Genomic DNA, 19,416 nt, shown 5'->3' on the forward strand with positions numbered 1-19,416 from the left:
GTTTTTAAATCTCACATACTCTCTTACTGTCATCATGTTATTTTCCTTTAAATGCTTGATATATTTGTGATAGATTTGAAAAGTCCCTTTCTCTTAATTCTTTTAGCTCTACCTTTTCTGTTTTTTTTTTTTTTTTTTTTTTTTTTTTTGTCTTTTGTCTGTTGTTGTTGTTGTTGTTGCTATTTCTTGGGCTGCTCCCGCGGCATATGGAGGTTCCCAGGTTAGGGGTCGAATCGGAGCTGTAGCCACCAGCCTACGCCAGAGCCACAGCAATGCGGGATCCGAGCTGCGTCTGCAACCTACACCACAGCTCACGGCAACGCCGGGTCGTTAACCCACTGAGCAAGGGCAGGGACCGAACCCGCAACCTCATGGTTCCTAGTCGGATTCGTTAACCACTGAGCCACGACGGGAACTCCTTGTTTTTTTTTTAAATGAGTAGGCTTTTCTCCTGATTTTAAGGCATATTTTCTTGCTTCTTTGTATTCCAAGTAATTTTATTATTGGATCTTGGAGACTGATTATTGATGCTGTTATTTTTTTTAAAGTGCAGCAATCCTTTTGGCAGATGTTTACGTTACTAGCAAATTAACTGGTTATTTTTTGGAGTGGATCTAAAATAGCCTTTAACCTAGGGTTTGTTCAGCCCAATTACTGAGGTGAACAAACAAACTCTTCCAATATTGCTAGTTAGAATTTGAGTACATTCCAGAACCCTGTGAGCTCAGATGGTTCAGCGTCCCAGTAGTACTTGGCCCAGTCTGGGGACCTTCGCCCTATTTGTGAGCTTAGCAGCAACACACTCAGGCAGAAACCCTATGAAGATTTCTGGAGACCTCTTTCACTTTTGATCTTCTTCCCTCAAAATTCTATCCACCTTGGTCTCCACAAGATCCCATCTTTCTCTCCTCAATTCCACAAGATATCCATGCTTTGCTTAGGTTTCTCCTGCCGTGTGATAGATTCATAACATTCTCCTATTATTTCTTTCACTCATGGATCACATTTCTTCACTGACTGTTCTCTCGTATCTGAGAATGATGGTTTCATTTACTGCGTCTGGTTTTCTAGTTGTTTATGGCAGGAGGACATGTCCAGCACCTATAAATTGTCATGGCCAGCAGTAAAAATGTCCATGCTTCATCTAGAGCTCAACACTGTATTAAACCCTCAATGGGGTAGGAATTGTAAACGATAAAAAGAGAACCTTTACCTTCCCAGCACATACAATGTAGGTAAAATAATGATATAAATATGTTGCAGACTTTGATTTTTTTTAAAGTTTCAAAAAAAAATGAATTAGAAGTACTGGGAAAGCTATTAATGTTTTCAATGCCATAATATGTTCTTACCCTTAAGGGAAACAGACCAAATCCTTTAAAAATAGTTATGTAGTATACTCTTATAATAGTGTATTTTATTTTCCTTTTAAAACTGTTGTTTACTATAATAAATTAACCAAATGAATTCAGTTTAATTATCATGTGGTTTCTGCTCTATTCCCATGTTTTAAGGTTTTTTCTATAAGATATAGATCAGAAATTGGAAAGGCTACACTGCAAATCTTGTTTAAAAGGACTAAAAATATACTCTCTTGTCTACTGATATGACAGAAAGAAACTCATGAAAACAGGTTTCCTAATCTAAGTTGACAATGCCATCTCAATTAGATACAATTCATCTGTATGAGGGGAATGAATCAGAACTGCCACAATTAAATTTTAGAGCAGGAGCAAACTTTGTGGAAGCACACTGATAACCTCAGATATAGCAGGACATCAACTATGCCGGATTCAATGAACTGATTAGGGCAACCTAATTATTTTATTAATTTTGGAATTTTGTTTGTATTTTTTTAACACTCTATTTTCTGATGGGAATTTAAGAAAACCCATTCTCTAATTCTTAAGATTGTGCCAAACATTCTTTGACTTTAGTATCTCGTTCTTACTATTCCTCAGAATTCAGGTACAAGTACTTTTTACTAAGTTATTAAGTTTCGTGGCATGCAGTCATTTACATAAGTTGAATAAAAATCTGTCCTCCTTTTACCTGAAATACAATTGGACAAATTGTGTAATCAAGGCCATATCTGAAGGACCATATTTGAGAATACATTTCATTCAATCCGATATGACGAGCCCTCAGTCACAGAGGTAATTTGTATTTGGAACCGACATCTAGGAGGCTTCCTAGACAAACCAAGTAGCCTCCACGGTTATATACTGTCCTACATTATTCCCAGTAGCAAGAAGGGTCACTGACTAGCAGGAAAAGGAGAGAGGAATTTGCCCACCTTTGTAGACACGCATGTGAAACCTGGTCCAAATGAACTTATTTTTAAAATGGCGACAATAAGAGCTCTGGAATGATAGGGACTATTTAAAATTCTAGAGTCCTTACAAACTCTCCAGACAGAATGCATTTAACGGCCTTAGAAGTTGTTTAACACAATTTGACTCTAGATTTGCTGATTATACAACAAAAAACCTTATATGTATTAATCGATTCTATTTTTTACTGCATTGATGTCAATTGATAAAGCCAAATAATAAAAATATCACAATGAGACCAGCCTCTACATAATTTACAGATTTATTTATGACCACAAGGAGAGACTTAAATTATTTAAAACTTAAGAAATAAGGCAAAAAGTGACTGCTGGATCTTGTAATATCACGGTAGCACATGGTTTAACAAGCACACCTAAGGTTAATCTGACTCTGAGGAGAATGTTCCTTTTTTTTTTTTTTTTTTTTTTGTCTTTTTAGGGCCACACACACAGCATATGGAAGTTCCCAGGCTAGGGGTCGAATTGGACCTGTAGCCACTGGGCTATGCCACAGCCACAGCAATGCCAGATCCGAGCTGCATCTGTGACCTACCCCACAGGTCACGGCAACTCTGGATCCTTTAACCCACTGAGTGAGGCCAGGGATTGAACCCGCATCCTCATGGATACTAATCAGGTTTGTTACCGCAGAGCCACAGCAGGAGCTCCCAAATGTTCCTTACTTTGAATCACTATTTACTATTGATTAGGGTTAGACTATATAAAGTTAGGTGTTGGCCTGTAGAAAACTGATAAAAGTGGAAAGGATTTTTGTCCAGTAGAGGTAGGAATGAATTTTGATAGAGAAGACAACTCCAAAGGTAGAAGTTATAATAGCAAATATTATAGAGTATATGAACTGAATTAACATATAAGGTTTGCATTCAATTTACTAACGTAAGTTCAGCAATTTCTTTGTTGCACTAAATACTTGCATGTTGACTTCTCACTTTTCTTTTGAGTGGGTGTTGTGCTAAATAAAACTCATACTCTGCTCACAATGTGCGTGAGAATTATATATTTGTGAAAATTTGAGATTTTCACTTTCACAAAAGGATATAAAAATGTTCCACAGAAATGCTGGTTTTGCTGGGGAAGCAAGAACTCAGCTAAGTTGCCAGGGACAATGCCCAAAACTTTTGTATCCCTTTTTATTTAATTATCAATCAGAGTAACTACTTAATTTTCACAAGTAACCTCAAGAATAACAAACATACTAACAAATAATCATCAACTCACCACCATCACTGATCCATAATTATACCCATCCAAATGAAGAGCAACCTGCAATAATTTTCCCAAATAAAACCATTTTCTTTGCTAGGAAAGTTATCCGAACATCCAAATCTTTTGAATCATGTGCCCACACCACTTGGACCACCTCTGACCACACATCATGAAAGCTCTGCAATCAAACCTAAAAATAAAGCCTCCTAGGTAACCACATTTGAATCCAAAACTTCAGGATACTCCTCAGTAGCCAGAGTAATAACATAACCAAACACTGCAAGTAAACCACCTAAATATGCTAAAACAAAACTAAAAAAACCCACAAAAACTTACTACAATAACACAGTCTACCCCACCACTTGCAATAAGTAAGACTTTTGGAACCATATGTTACATGTTGGATACTAACAGCCTTTCCATCTGGAAAACACATTTGCCAAAACATTACCTATGACTAACTAATCCAATATATACATTCTAATGAACCATCTCTGATTTGTATGTATCTATTTATTCCTGTATGATGAGACTTACATATAGAGCCTACCCATACACAGAAACCTGGAATATCAGATTGATCCCATTATTTTCACATACAGAAAGAGCCATTTATAAGCTATGTACTCTTATGAGAATAAGTATTCTGAGGCAATACAGTAAGTACAAGTCAACGTTCAGTTATCTCTTAGGTTAACATTAGTTAATAAAATGAATTTGAAGTGGATAAATCTATCTTTACATAATTCTTTACTTGTCATTATTTTAACATGAAAAAGGATCGAATCAGTCCTCTAACATCAAATATAAATAAAATTCCATTCCACTCTTAGTAGATAAGGTAGTTAGATTTACACAATTACCTGATAAGAGAGCTATTATTACACCTGACCCCCAACCATAGGTGCTGGCAATATGAATGCCTGCTGTCTGCCCTGCTCGAATATTTTTTTTTTTTTTGGCCACCCCCCTGGTATATGGAAGTTCCTAGGCCAGGGATCAAATCCATGCTGCAGCTGTGACCTATGCCACAGCTGCTGCAATGCTGGATCCTAACCCACAACACCACAGTGAGAACTCCCTTGCTCAGATGTTTGTTGTCAAAATCAAAGGCTCAAAATGAACATTACTGACTGATAACACCTAGGTCACATGGATTCCCTCTAGACATATGATAATCTGGAAAACGTAAGTTGTAATGTTTTCTTTCATCTATTTCAAGAAGGCAGACTTGACTTTTATAACATGCAAATCTGAGCTTTTGTCTCACCCACTCTAAAATACTCAGGATAATTACAAACTTTTAAAATTGTTATTTAGGCAATGCTGTAATCTCCTCATAACATTTCCATGATTCTTCTTCCAATCTATCTCCCATTTCCTCCCTACCCCTTTTGCCTCTCTCTTTTTTTCATCCTTTCTTTCCTTCTTACACACACACACACACACACACACACACACACACGGGTGCACATGCATGCACGCACACACACACCATATCCTCTCTTATTCCAGTGTACTGTAATCTCTGAAACAAACCACCATCATTGCCCACGGTTCCCCTTAGTAACAATCTTCTTCCAGCTCAAATGAGAGCTTTGCATGAAGTGTTTTCCAGCTCTCTCAGGAAGAACTACTCACACTTGCATCAAAATTTCACTGCACACAGTGTATTTATCTCTAGGAGCAGCACATGGCATTGTAAAAGAGAGGGATTCAATGAAGGTTTTTTGACCTAGGGAATGTGTCTTACCCATGAATGAGAAAACCATTTGCCTGCATTCAGAGTCGACAGGAAATACCAACCAAAAAAGCCAGGGTGCTTGAGGGAGGCATTTGGCAGGACCTCCCTGATATTGGTGGTTCTTCTCAGGTCATAATCATGCATGAGAAAAGGTACTCTATCCATACTGCAGATAAAAGGGGGAAAATAGAAGAAGGGGTGAATAGGCTGAATGCACTCACCTTGGCAGGTAGGGTTCTCAGAAATCACATCACGATCAGGAATCTTGCTAGGGTTCCTTACTTCCTCCCAAATCCTAGCAAAGGACTAAGGACCAGTAATTTAGAGTTGATTTCAATGTTTTTCTGCCCTTGGGGTCAATCTTTTGTGGTGTGTAATAATCATATTATTTGTGGTGAAAGAGTAGCTTCCCTATCCACAGACTTTTTAGAATGAAGAAAAAGGTAGGTACAATAGTGACCTGAGAGTAAGGTGAGTGGAATGGGGATGGCCAGGCTCTGTGGTTCCCAGAGCCATACTAAACAGGCACACAGACAATCTTCCCATGTTGCTCTGACTCATTTTCCATCCAGACACCTTTCCTGAGTCCATCTGGCTCTAGACTCTTCACATCAGATAGTATTATGAAAAACTTCCTGGTTCTGTTTTTTGCTTTTTACCTTGAAACATCTCTGCTTTTAAGAAAATTTCTCCTTTTCTCATTAAAATACCTATGAAGACAACTCCATAATGAGAATGGGGAAGTAAAAGGGTTGAAACTTGGCCTCTGCCCAACTAGAAAACTGGACAAAATAGGGAAATACATTTTTCAGTCTATGGACAATGGGAAGCACAGCATGATAGGCTTGGAGACAAGGCAAAAAAAATGAAATAGTCTCTAGCATTACTCCTTATAGGTGAATACTTGACTGTAGCACTAGGAGAAAAAACCTAAAAGGGACCCAGCCATTTTACTGAAATGAACAGAAAGATATTAGATGAAGGAGAGGTCAAGGCAGCTAGGATCTGTGAACTAGAGTTCCACAGAGGATTAAGCTATGCCAAAAAAAAGATACCAAAGACATATGTAAAGAGTTCCCTTGAGGAGTTTCCTTTGTGGCTCAGTGGTTAGCGAATCTGACTTGGAACCATGAGGTTGCAGGTTTGATCCCTGGCCTTGCTCAGTGGGTTAAGGATCCAGCATTGTCATGAGCTGTGGTGTAGGTTGCAGACGTGGCTCGGATCCCACGTTACTGTGGCTGTGGCGTATGCCAGCGGCTACAGCTCCAATTAGACCCCTAGCTTGGGAACCTCCATATGCTGCAGGAGTGGTCCTAGAAAAGGTAAAAAGACAAAAAAAAAAAAAAGAGTCCCCTTGAATGTATGGCTAAATATCAATGTGTGTCCTTGCAGAGAAAACTCTATGACACATGCTAACAACAACCTTGAGGAAAAGAAAAATTACCAGAAAGTTCTAAGACAATTTGGAGAGCTCACATTGGGGTATGAATCATTCAAGTTCCATCCAGTGAGGGTGGAGAGACCTCAATAATTATGCAGACATCTCTAGAGACTCCAGAGGGCCACATCTTTGGAATGAGGATAATTGAGAACTAGAGTGACTTTAGAGCCTCCACTAAAGAGCTTAAAAACAAGCCTCCAAAGAATTGAACTAATCTTCAATTAAATTAACTGCCTGCTAGAAAAAGTCTAAAATTCTTTCACAGCATGGTAAAATCACAATGTCCAGCATGTGAACAAAATTTACCAGACAGGTAAAGAAGCTGGAAAATGTACCCGTAAGCAGGAGAAATTATTCAATAATGACAAACTTGGAAGTGAAATAGATGATAGAATTAATAAGGATATTAAATTATGTAAAACATAAAAATAAATGATGTATAAAACAGATATAAAGGAAAACATGAACATAATGAAGACAATTGAAATGAAAATTTCACTGAAATTATCAGATTAGCTAATATATATTATATAAAATTAGTGAATTTGAAGAATCAGGAACATAATTTATTCAAATGAATTGTGACACAATATCAAGCAGTATTGTATATATGTGATTGGAGTCCTAAGAGGAGAGGAGGAACAAAAGAAAAATCTGAGGAAATGAAGGTAAAAATATCTTCAAAATTTCATAAAAACTATGTACCAATATATCCAAGAATACCAGTGAATACCAAGAAGGATAAACATAAGAGTACATATACACATACCCACATTAAAGATTATTGTAATACAATCTGTTGAGTTTTTAATCCCCCCAAAACACAAGGCATAAAATAATAGGAAAGTACAGCCCATTCAAAGGAAAAAAATAAATCAACAGAAACTCCCTGAAAAAGAGCTGATGTGAGATATACTAGACAAGGACTTTAAAACAATAATATTAAAGATACTTAAAAAACTAAAGGATAATATGGATAAAGTCAAGAAATCAGTATATGAACAAAAGGGAAATATAATAAAGACATAAAAACCTAAAAAGAAATGAGGAAAAAAATTCTGGAGCTAAAATGTGCAAGAACTAAACAAAAAACTGACTAGAGGGATTTAAAGGCAAATTTAACCATGCAGGAGAATCAATGAACTTGAAGATAGAACAATATAAGTCATTGAATCTGAGGACAGAATTTAAATAGACTGTTGAAAAATGAGCAGAGTCTAAGGTACCCCTTACACCAACCAAAGTATAAAAACATACTACAACATCCCCTATGAAGAGTGATGCAAAAATCCTTAACAAAATACCATCAAATAGAATTCAGCAGTCTATTAGTAGGGTTATAAACCATGATCAAGTGGTAAAACACATGATCATCTCAATTGATACAGAAAAAGTATTTGACAAAATTCAACACCCTTTCATGATAAAAACTCTAAACAGATTAGAAATAGAAGGAAACTACCCTGACATCATCAATGACATAACATGAAAACCCCAGAACAAACACTGTATTCAATGGTGAAAGACTGAAAGCTTCTTCTCTAAGATTAGGAACAAAGCAGGAATGTCTGCTTTTGGAACTTCTATTCATAGTAGTCCTGGAATTTCTGGCCAGAGAAATTAGGCAACATATGGAAATAAAAACATCCAGACTGGAATTGAAGACATAAAATTACCTCTGTTTTTATTATCTTATATATAGAAAATCCTAAAATTAAACATATAAAACAAAACCAATAAAAGAATTAAGTAAAGCAGCATACGAAGTCAACACACAAACATTAGCTGCATTTCTACACACTAAGATTGAACAATCTGAAAAGGAAGTTGCTAAATCAATTGCATTATCTTCCATTTAACAAAATAACACTGAAGAGTTAACTTAACCAAGGAGGTGAAAGACTTATACACTGAAATCTAGAAAATATTGCTGAAATAAATGAAGATATTCATGTATGGAGACACATCCCAAGTTCATGAAATGGAAGACGTAACATTGTTAAGAATGTCAATGCTATCCAAAGCAATCTGCAGATTCAATGTAATCACTAACAAAATCTCAACAACTTTTTTGGAAGAAATAAAAAAACTCATTCTAAAAATTCATATGGAATCATAAGGGATCTCAAATTGCTAAAGCAATCCTGAAAAATAAGAACAAAACTATGGGACTTGCATTTTCTGATTTCAAAACTTACTACAAAGTGACAGTTATCAAACAAGAATGGTAAATACAAACATCAAAAGAACAGAGGGCCCAGAAACAAACCCTCATATATATATGAATTTAACAAGGCCATTCAACAGGGAAAAGACAATCTTTTCCACAGATGGTGCTGGAAAAACTAGATGGTCACATGAAAGGAATGAAACTGGACCCTTACCCAATACCATATACAAAAAATAATTCAACATGGATCAAGACGTAAAGGTAAAAAATAAAATATTAAAACTCTTAGAAGAACATATAAGGGGAAAATCCTGACATTGGATTTGACAATGATTTTTTTTTGTTATGACAACAAAGGCAGAGGCAAAAACAAAAAATTAGACAAACTGGCTTTAAGAAAATTAAAATTAAAATCATGGACTTGCAGAATAGACTTGTGGTTGCTGGTGGGGAGGAGGGAATGGCATGGATGGGGAGCTTGGGGTTAACAGATGCAGACTACTGCCTTTGTAATGGATTCACAATGAGATCCTGCTGTGTCGCACTGGGAACTATGTCTGGTCACTTATGATGGAGCATGATAATGTGAGAAATAAGAATCTATACATGTATGTGTAAAAGGGTCACCATGCTGTACAATAGAAAACTGAATGAACACTGTAAATCAGATATAATGCAAAAAAATAAAAATCATGATATTAAAAAAAAATTTATGCATCAAAAGACACTACTGACAGCCCAAAGTGGCAACCTGAAAGCCGGAAGAAAATATTTTCCAATCATATATGTGATCAGGGATTAATATCGAGATTCTTTATACAGAGAAGCTTCTAAATCTAAAGTACATAAAAACAAACAACCCAATTCCTCTTTCTCTATCTCTGCTGGTAAAATTGTATTTTTCCTTTAAGGACCAACCCAAACACAATTCTAAGCACAGAGATCTTTTTCAGAGTAGGAGATGGCCTCTTCCTCCTCCACTGAGGTTCCACTGCATTTGACTTACTCTTCTCTGGGAGGCACTCACCGCAAATGGTCTTACACTGGGTTTGTTTGTAAACATGCCATGTCTCCTTCACTGCCTGGGAACAGCTCTTAGGCAGGACTCGATCTCACTCATCTGCTCCTAACCCACACTCAGAAGAGGGATTTACAGCAGGTACACAATAGGCGCCCAGGGAACACTGGTTCAATAGGTTGCTAAGGGAGGGCGTGGGGATAAGTGGTAAGCAGGTTTGCAATGCGGCCGGGACAAATTTGAATGATGTGTGAGGCTCCACAAAGGGTGTCTGATTTATGAGCCTGGGATTGATCATGCAGGGGTGCAGATGCATGGCTCGTAAAGGAGAAGTGGTTCGTGTGTGTGTGCTATGTGCAGATGCACGTGTGAACACCAGGAAACTCCCCAGGACTTGCCCTCCCTATAAATGGGGCCAGGCTGGAGTCTTCCTTGGTATTGGTCTGTTCTCCTCCCACCCTGGCCCCTGCTTTCCTACCTTATGTGTACATCACTCTCCAGCCCAAAGGCACCTTCTTCAACAGCTTTCTCAAAAGACATCATGGTATTCTCAGGCCCCAGCTGTGGAAGAAAAGGACAGGAGGCCCTTAATCTCAGAGTCCGTTCTGCCGACATCCCTTTTAGGGTAGAGAGGGAGCCCAGTGACAAAAGGACTTTAGCAAGCAGAGTCTGGCTCCCTTGGCTCTTTTTTCAAAGAGCCTGCCTCCATTCTTCTCTACCCAAACTGATTTGGAGATTCTGCTCATCTGAGGCAATGTCACTGGGCACAATAAAGAGAAAGGAGTGAGAATGAGGTGCTCTGGGTTCAAGGCCAACCTCTACCTTTACCTCCTTATTATTGTTATCCTAGGTGAAACCCTTTACTTCTAGAGGGGTTCCTATGGTTCTCATATGCCCTTCTCTCGACCATACATGTACCATGCACACCTGTACCCACCCACATGCATCATGCTCAGACCTACCATGGGTGCACCTCTATGTCCAAAGAAGCTCGGCTTGGGTCCCAATTTATCCTTCTCTTGAATGCAGGGAGAATGATTCCCCCAGGGCACCACATAGAGACATAAAAGGATAAGGAAAAAAGGCAATACAACAGCCACTTGTAGAGCTGAAAAAGTTGGAAGGAGGGGAAACTGACCAAAAAAGGAAGAGAGGTATAGAGAACCATTCCAAGCAAGTAACTACCCCCAAGCAACAGTTAGTAAATAGTACATGAGTTCAACGAATCTGTGGACTCACTTATTTATTCTCAACTTCTTTACAATTTACTCTGTCACATCCTCACATTCTTTCAGTGATTTGAAAGTAAAGGACTATAAAATATGTGTTATTATTAACTCAAAATTATTCACAAATGCAAATTTACGAGGCAAAAAACTGTACAGGAGTTGGGAAGGAAAGGAAGGAGAGAGAACGGTAAGGCAGCCTTCTCAGAAGGAGTAGTTTGGCTAGTTCTGAGAAAGCCTGCAAGCCCTTACAATTAGCCTAAGATGCTGCTATAGTTCAGGCAGCGAGAAAAAGGACATTAATTGAAAAGAAATCTGAGTTCAAAGCCAGACTCTACCCCTTTCTAATTGTGTAATGAAGGGCATGTTACATAACCTCTCTGGGTCTTCATCTCCTTCTTTCTGAAAAATGGACCTATCTTGCTCTTAACATTTGCCTCACAGAGCTTCCGTGACAGCGCTGACTAATCATAGCTCCTCGATAAACAGGAGGAATTTCTCTCTTTCCCCTTCATGTCTCTAAAACAGACACACACACACACACACACTTGCCATTTTAGACCTGTGAGGATTTTACCCATTTGTACACTTAAAAATTACCGCCTATGTCACTTTCAAATCTAGATCTCCAGCTCTAACCTCTCAACTTTGTGATCATATTACACATCTTATTTCTTCTTCTTTCGTTACTTGTAATCTTGTATCTTCTGATTTTAGCTAAAATTTAGAAAATGAAAAGAGTTTATTATTGTCCCCTTTAAGTTCCTGCACCCAGAAACATTTCCTAACATTCATCTTCCACCTACACACATACAGGGGTACAAACACATGATGCAACACGTCTTTTCCTTGCCTGCATCCTCACACAAGTCAGGAAGCCAGCTTTATTTGTTTAACCATAGTCCAAAAAGGGAGACATAGGTAAAAGAAGATCCTACTGCTCTCTCAGTAAGGGTGCTGAGAGATAACTCCACTCTCAGAAGAGTTTGGTGTACAGCTCTGACTCTTATTTGGTTCAGTGGTATTAGGGCAAAGACTGGAGAGGAAACCAGTGGCAGAGGAAGACATTTCTTCTGCTGCTGCAGGTCCCCAGATGTGACGGGACTCGAGGGGGCCTGCTTTAAAGTACTATGATGTAGCTGGGGATATCTGCACCTGGTTCTTGAGTAGAAAATAATAACATTTAAATACAATATTTAAAGAACTGTGACTTCTATCATCCCTTGTCAAATAAAATTAAAACTGCCTCCACCCTCTTGCCAACCACTCCAATCCATTTCAAGACAGTCAATGTGTAACAACGGACAGAGAATTCTCTTTTGGTAGGAGAATCCCTCATGAGAGGAAGGACTGCTTGGTCAGGGGAATGCTATGCCGGGCCATGCAGGGTTGTGAGTCTGACCAGAAGGAGCGTGTCCGAGCAACAAGCTACATGAATTTCAGGGTGGTATTGCACTGGCTATCTACCACGCTTGTTGCGCTGAGTAAAGTAGGGAAGCCAGAGCTGAAAGGATCAGGCAAGGTTCCACCCACGTGACATACCTTCTCCTTCCAAATGGATCACGTAGAAGGCCACAGGCCAGGCGACCATAACCATCATAGATATGCTGCCCAGGTGTATGTAGGGAGCGAAGACCTGGGTGGAAGCCAAAGTCAGGCTGAGCATATCTGGACAGACAGGGCTAGAACAAAGGATGATGCTTACCTGCAGGGACAGCCCAATGGTGAGCCACCTCTCTTTCCAGTAAGTGAATAGGAGCCAGAAAAAAAATGAGCATATTCCAACCACTAGCAGAATCAGGATCTGAGAAAACAAAATGAATATCCTGACTTCCAGGCACTAGGCTTGAATCAGAACTGTCCTTGGAAAGCTCATATCTCCACAATCTCGGGGACCTTGTTTCCTCATCCTTTTCATCTAGCCATCCTTCAACATTATATGGATCTAATCATTTACCTTCATTGCTGCCAAGCCTTTGTTGTGCAGCATGGCTGGAGAAAAACTACATAGCAACTTGGTCTGATGCCTTTACTAATTTATCATCTCCACCTCAGCTGGTCCCTCAACACTGTTTGGCATATCTCACTCAGTTTCAAAAATGGCCATCACAAATACTCACTACTTTATATATACAACTCAGGTAAATAGTATTTTGTAGCCATCTTTTGCTCTATGTTTTCCCCAACAGATTATAAGCTTCGTGAGCTCGAGGACAGTACATGGTTATGATCACATTCTTGCTGCCTTGTAGAATGTCTGAAACTTAGTAGGCGTCTAGTAAATATTTTCTGAGCAGATGAAAAAAAATCTGCTGGCCAGAAAACCATATATTATTCATAAAGAAAGAACACTGAGACCAAGAAGACATAACTTGTTCCCTTTCAAGTGGATAGTTTTCCTACATCTGTGTTGCCCTCTTGACAGTGCTTGGTTCCTCCCTTCCATAATTATGAATCTCTTAAGGCAACTAAACCCATATTCAACTTCACAAAATAACTACAAGCCTTGCTGTCTTCAATGGGTAATTTATCTAACTTTTAAGGAAGAAACATTTCTGACCTTTAACAAATTCTTTCGGAGAATAGAAAAAGAGGGAACACTTTCTAACCTGTCTTTTGAAGCCAACAAAACATTGATACTCAAACTCAACAAAGTCTGAGTGTTAACTTTGTAATACTCAACAAAGTTTGAGTATTCTTGACATTACAATAAAGAAAAAGGACAGGCCAATCCCTCTTACACATGGATACATATAAATGCAAAAAGCTTAAATAACTTAAATAAGCAAACCAAAAGCAATGCAACAGATATGCTTAAGAATCATGAGATTCTGTCATCTTAAGCTAATGATTGAAAGGATACAGGCAATTATAAGGTATAGATAAAGCATTCTCTCTTGTTTTATCAGAGAAATCTGATCCTGTCAAATGCAGCTGCTCATAAAAAGGTCCTTCCGTTATTGTATTAAGATACATTTTGGTTTGGGATTTAAAATGTGAGGTGTGTTTTGAGCAAAGTATGTGGAAACATTGCTTCACACCAGGAGTCTTTTGGGTTAAGGCACATCATATTCCTACATACCCATTAATTACATAACTCCCGCCAGCCATTTCTCCCACCCTGCAAATCTGTATATTCCAGGTTTATTTAAAGTAAGCAACCCAGATAGGCCAGGTTACATCCTGTTAGAAATTCTCATAGATAAGGCCCTCTATTACATTTTGGCTAATCAATATCTTTAGTATGTTTATCAGGAGGTTGGATTATTGGCATATGTATAAAGAGTTTTGACTGAGGTCATTCATTGCTCTCTGAGCCTGCCTAGATAGACGGGAATACACTACAGGCCTGGTGCTCACCCTTCCCCCCAGGTTTATTCTTTATACATTGAAACTCCAAGCCCTAAAGAAACTCCCTTAACAGGGAGATTGGAAGACCGAGGATTTAAAGGCTCACTAACGTCAGTCATTTTCCAAGGGGATGTCAATTCTTCTCATACCCAGCTCCAGCACCTCTCATTGACCACAGACTCATGACTGGAGTTAGATGCCAGAATGCCTCAAGAGATGAGGCTTTGTTAAATTTACTGACAAAGCACTGTAGAATATGTGTGGGAATAATTCCAAGGGTGTTATACATGGAGAAAAGAACATAATTGTATTTATTTGTTTGCTTTTTAGGGCTGTACCCAAGGCATATGGAAGTTCTCAGGCTAGGAGTTGAGCAGAAGCTACAACTGCCAGCCTGTGCCACAGCCATAGCAACACAGGATCCAGTGTCTGTGACCTACACCACAGCTCAAGTCAATGCCGGATCTTTAATCCACTAAGTGAGGCCAGGGATTGAAACCACATCCTCATGGATACTGGTCAGATTCATTTCTGCTGAGCCACAACGGGAACTCCAGAACAGAACTTAGATCAGGCTGAACTGATTGATATGTGTGCACTTCCCAGAGACTCTGAATTCAATATACCAGAATCCAGGTATTTTGCATCTGAAAGTGGTTCTAATTGTTGTTTGGTTATCTGAAACCTTGGCTCAATAGTAGCCTATGCTTAATAAACCTGCGATGTCACCAATTCATTGGTATCACTTGGAAGAAAGAATCCAACGATTCATTGAGAAAGGTCTGTGGAGTGCTATCACCTATGAGCAGCTAACCCGTTCCATGGCGTGTTCTACGGGAGGTCTCAGAGGACAGGGAAAAACACATGGGTGAGGAAAGGTGCATCCTTGACAAGTACAGCAGTGGCCATCCTTTATCCCTGGATAAAGGTGACTGATGCTGCTGCTGAACCTGGATTCCTGACTGGAAAGGCAACGATGAGATCCTGCTGTGGCAGAGGCTAAGGAGCAGTGCTCACCCCCAGAGGCAAGGCAATCACGATTTCTCTAACAGGCACAAACCTGGAATGGTCATCAGAATGATTTTACCCACAGGGGTTCTTGGTAGTGACTAACTGCTCGTGGTGTTCCAACCCTAAAGCCCGTGATGATCACAGTAAGGGCTGGACGTTCGATCTTCAATGTCCTCTTCCTCCGTAAGATCTCGTGGATCCACTTCCATCTATTTTTAACTCTTAAGATTAATTTTCAGTTCATGCTTCCCATTTGAGTAAGAGAAGATCTAAGGGGAGCACTCAGAGATTTAGACATGTTCCTGGATTTCAGGTAAACACAAGGAATAGTATCAAAACCAGGCCTGAGTCTATAAGCAGCAAGAGGCTGTGGCTGGAGATGCTCCAGGCCAGGGCAGAACAAAACAAGGGAGGCTATGCTGGAAATGAGCTGCGTGTCCACAGATGGTGGGACAATTATGCCTGCTTCCTGGGACCAGATACGTATCCCCTGAGAGAAACCATGCTTCCTATAAGTGTAAAGGGCTCCAAACTAAGGGAGAGCGAAAAAGACCTCAAAAGAGAAATTTCAGGGATTGACTACACCAAGAGAGGTGCAGTCCAGGTTCTCAGCAGCAGGGTCTCTGAAAATACACATAGCAAAGTCCATGCGGTAAAGAGCCAACGATGGTGCATTTACTTGGTCCTGATGGAACCAACCCCCCCTTGTGGGACAGTGTTCCTTTATCCTACCTCTCCTTCCCCTGAGCTCTGCTTTCATGGAAGAAAGGAGAAAGGACAATTATACTCTTTCCACCACTGCAGGTTTCCTGGCCTGGATTATGTGAAAACAGCGGAAGGGTAAAGTCTCATAAAGTTGGAGTTTGGTGTATTACAATGAACTGAATTTTTAAATGACTGAAATGAGAATCTTCTTATGACTATATCACAGAGGGAAAATACTGTATCTTGCCTCAGATTTTATGGGGATGGTAAGAACAGAATCACCAAATGAATTTAACAGGGAGTGGTAAGGAAAAATAAAGTCTGGGTTCAGCTTCATCAGTAAGTCAGTTCCATCTGTTAGAAATTAATGATTTCAGTTAAAACAGTGTAAGTAGATCTTTTTTTTTATAAGGGGAACAATGAAGGAAAGGTAATTATGTACTGCAACACTGAGTGCCAAAGAAGCACATTCCGTCCTGGCCTAAGGTCTCCTATGAAGATTCAGAGGTCCTACCTTATGACACCAGTGCAGGGAGAGTTCTCGCCCTTCCCAACACAACAAAAGTCCAAGTGCCTGAAAAAACAAACAAACAAACAAACAAACAAAAAAAACAAAGAAAAAGTGGGTTATTTTGAAATCGCCAAATTCCTACCCAAAGCACTGTTCTGGAACTCAGAATTCCTTTTACAGTCCAGCATTACATTCACGTCCCGCTACATCTGCACCTTTCATCATTTGCGAATTTGCCTGCTGTTCCTCTGCCTGGCAAGTTTTCCCTCCCCATGCCATTGACCCTTAAAAGGTAGTTCAAACGTCACTTGCTACTGGTAACGTTCACCAGGAACCTAGAAAGAAGTTACTATCTTTAGAATTCTGTACCAATCACCACACCGAAATCCTTCCCGAGTTCCCTGGGATGGAGCTTATTCCTGGAATTACTCAGAGCCACTAGGGAGAGAACAGGAGTCAGGGGCAGCCCTTCCAAGGGTCATTTAAAAGTTATTTCTTGAGGAACCAGTGCCATTGTTACAACTGTTAACCACTGTTGCTAACATTGGCATTAGTCAATAAATCTTTTTTTTATCATTTATTTATATATATATATATTTTTTTCTACTGTACAGTGTGGTGACCCAGTTACACTTACATGTATACATTCTTTTTTCTCATATTACATGTTCCATCATAAGTGACCAGACAGAGTTCCCAGTGCTACACAGCAGGATCCCATAAATCTTAACTAGATTGGAATCCAAATTTGGATCAAATCCAAATCTAGTTACCAAGTCAGCGTGGAAATGGAGACTGAAAACTGGAGTCTTCAGATGCTTAGGGTATTAGTGATAATTTGAATGTATATAAGGCACTCACCTGTTTCATAAAATTAATTTTATGTATATGATTGTATTGGTACTTTACTGAGCCCTATAAAATACCATTTTATTAAATATTATAATCTCACTTCAAAGAAAAGAAACCATGGCTTAGGAGAGTTATATCACTTGACTAAAATTACCACGTAAGCTAAAGATAAAGCATAAATAGGATCCGGGCTCTTCTGTTGGTGCCACTGTACCCCAAAAAGAAGTAGGACAGACTAGAAAGTCTGTTATAATAATTGCTTATTGCACACTGGAACTCATTCCCACCTTAGAGGTTAACCGTACCATTTGGTAGTTATTGTGTATGAGCGCAGTGCAATTCAGTGGCCAGATTCTTTCCCTAGACACATCTTTCACTTGCATTTCCTCACTAAAAAGAAATTTCTAAGTAGTCTCCGTCTAAAGCCATCCTCTATGGTGCAACTCTGGAATGATTAACCTAACTAGGAATCTGATTTATGCCAATTGTCTTAGCCTACTTTTCAGGTCTGCCAACATCTTTTGCAAGCCTATATCTGAGCCACGTTCCCTAACATTCTTTGTTAAGTCTTATATGCTAACAGTACTGATTCTTCCAGCTTATCTAGTCATACCCCACATTTTTCTGTCTTGCTGACTTGGTCATAATGTTCTCACAGTCTGGAACTTCTTCCCCATCCCGATAAACATACGTTCAATTCCAAGTGCTATCTCCTCTAAGAAGCCTCACTTAATTCTCTTGGCTAGAAGTCACCTCTTTCTTCTCAAAACCCATACAAAATGTTATTTAGGCTTCTTTAATGACAATTACAATATGCTGTGTGTGTTGGGGTTTTTTGCCACCCCATGGCATGCAAAAGTTCCCAGGCCAGGGACTGAACCTGTGCCACAGTAGTGACTCAAACCACAGCAGTGACAACAGTGGACCCTTAACCCACTAGGCCACCAGGGAACTCCTTGTGTTAGTTGTTTCTTAGACTTAGTTCCCTATCTAAACTGATTGAATTAAGGGCTATTGTAACTTTATATCTCATACCTATCTCTTTGAAGTACCCTGCATGAAAACTGCATCGTCTTGTTGATTTCTGTATCCTCAGTACTTATCACTCATATAATGATCAATATATGCTTCCAAAAGAAAAACTAATGCAAATGTCAAGTGATGTGGGATTGGGTTCTTATTCATTAGATGAGAAATCAGTGGGGACAGGGAATCAGGAAATCAAAGATAGATATATACACACAGACACACACACATATATATGGGCACTGAAAAACTCCAGTTACCTAAAAGTTAGTCTCCTATAAGCTGTCCACTTCTGCAGACTCCTTTATTTCTTGGCCTGAATTTTTCACACCACAGGACAGTACTATGTTAGGTAATAGAGGCAGGGTCACTGCTGCCTAAAGACTTTTGCTAAAATGTACTTTGCATCTGTACTAGGGGACTAGCATTTGCACATGAGAATGATGTTAACACAGCAGCTAATCTGATGGCGCAGAAAGACTCAAGAGATGGGCTACAAAACAAGTAGTTCAATGTGTAGAGGTACCACCAGGTGAAGCTGCGAGTGTCTAAAATGACGATCCTGACTGAACCAGAAAATAAGCCATGATACAAGGGAAGAGAAGAAGGATGTTCCCGTTGCAGTGTAGTGGAAATGAGTCTGAGTAGTGACCATGAGGTTGAGGGTTCGATCCCTGGCCTCACTCAGTGGATTAAGGATCTGGCATTGCCATGAGCTGTGGTGTAGGTCGCAGATATGGCTCGGATCTGGCGTGGTTGTGGCTGTGGTGTAGGCTGGCAGCTGTAGCTCCAATTCAACCTT

The 19,416-nt window shown here is 39.4% G+C and overlaps 1 pseudogene; it reads right to left on the reverse strand.

Annotated features, from left to right (window-relative positions):
• LOC100524885 overlaps window positions 1-19,416 on the reverse strand; it is a 106,591-nt pseudogene that overhangs the window by 51,363 nt on the left and 35,812 nt on the right.

This window comes from Sus scrofa, chromosome 9, assembly GCF_000003025.6.
Source record: "Sus scrofa isolate TJ Tabasco breed Duroc chromosome 9, Sscrofa11.1, whole genome shotgun sequence".
NCBI classification, from domain to species: domain Eukaryota; kingdom Metazoa; phylum Chordata; class Mammalia; order Artiodactyla; family Suidae; genus Sus; species Sus scrofa.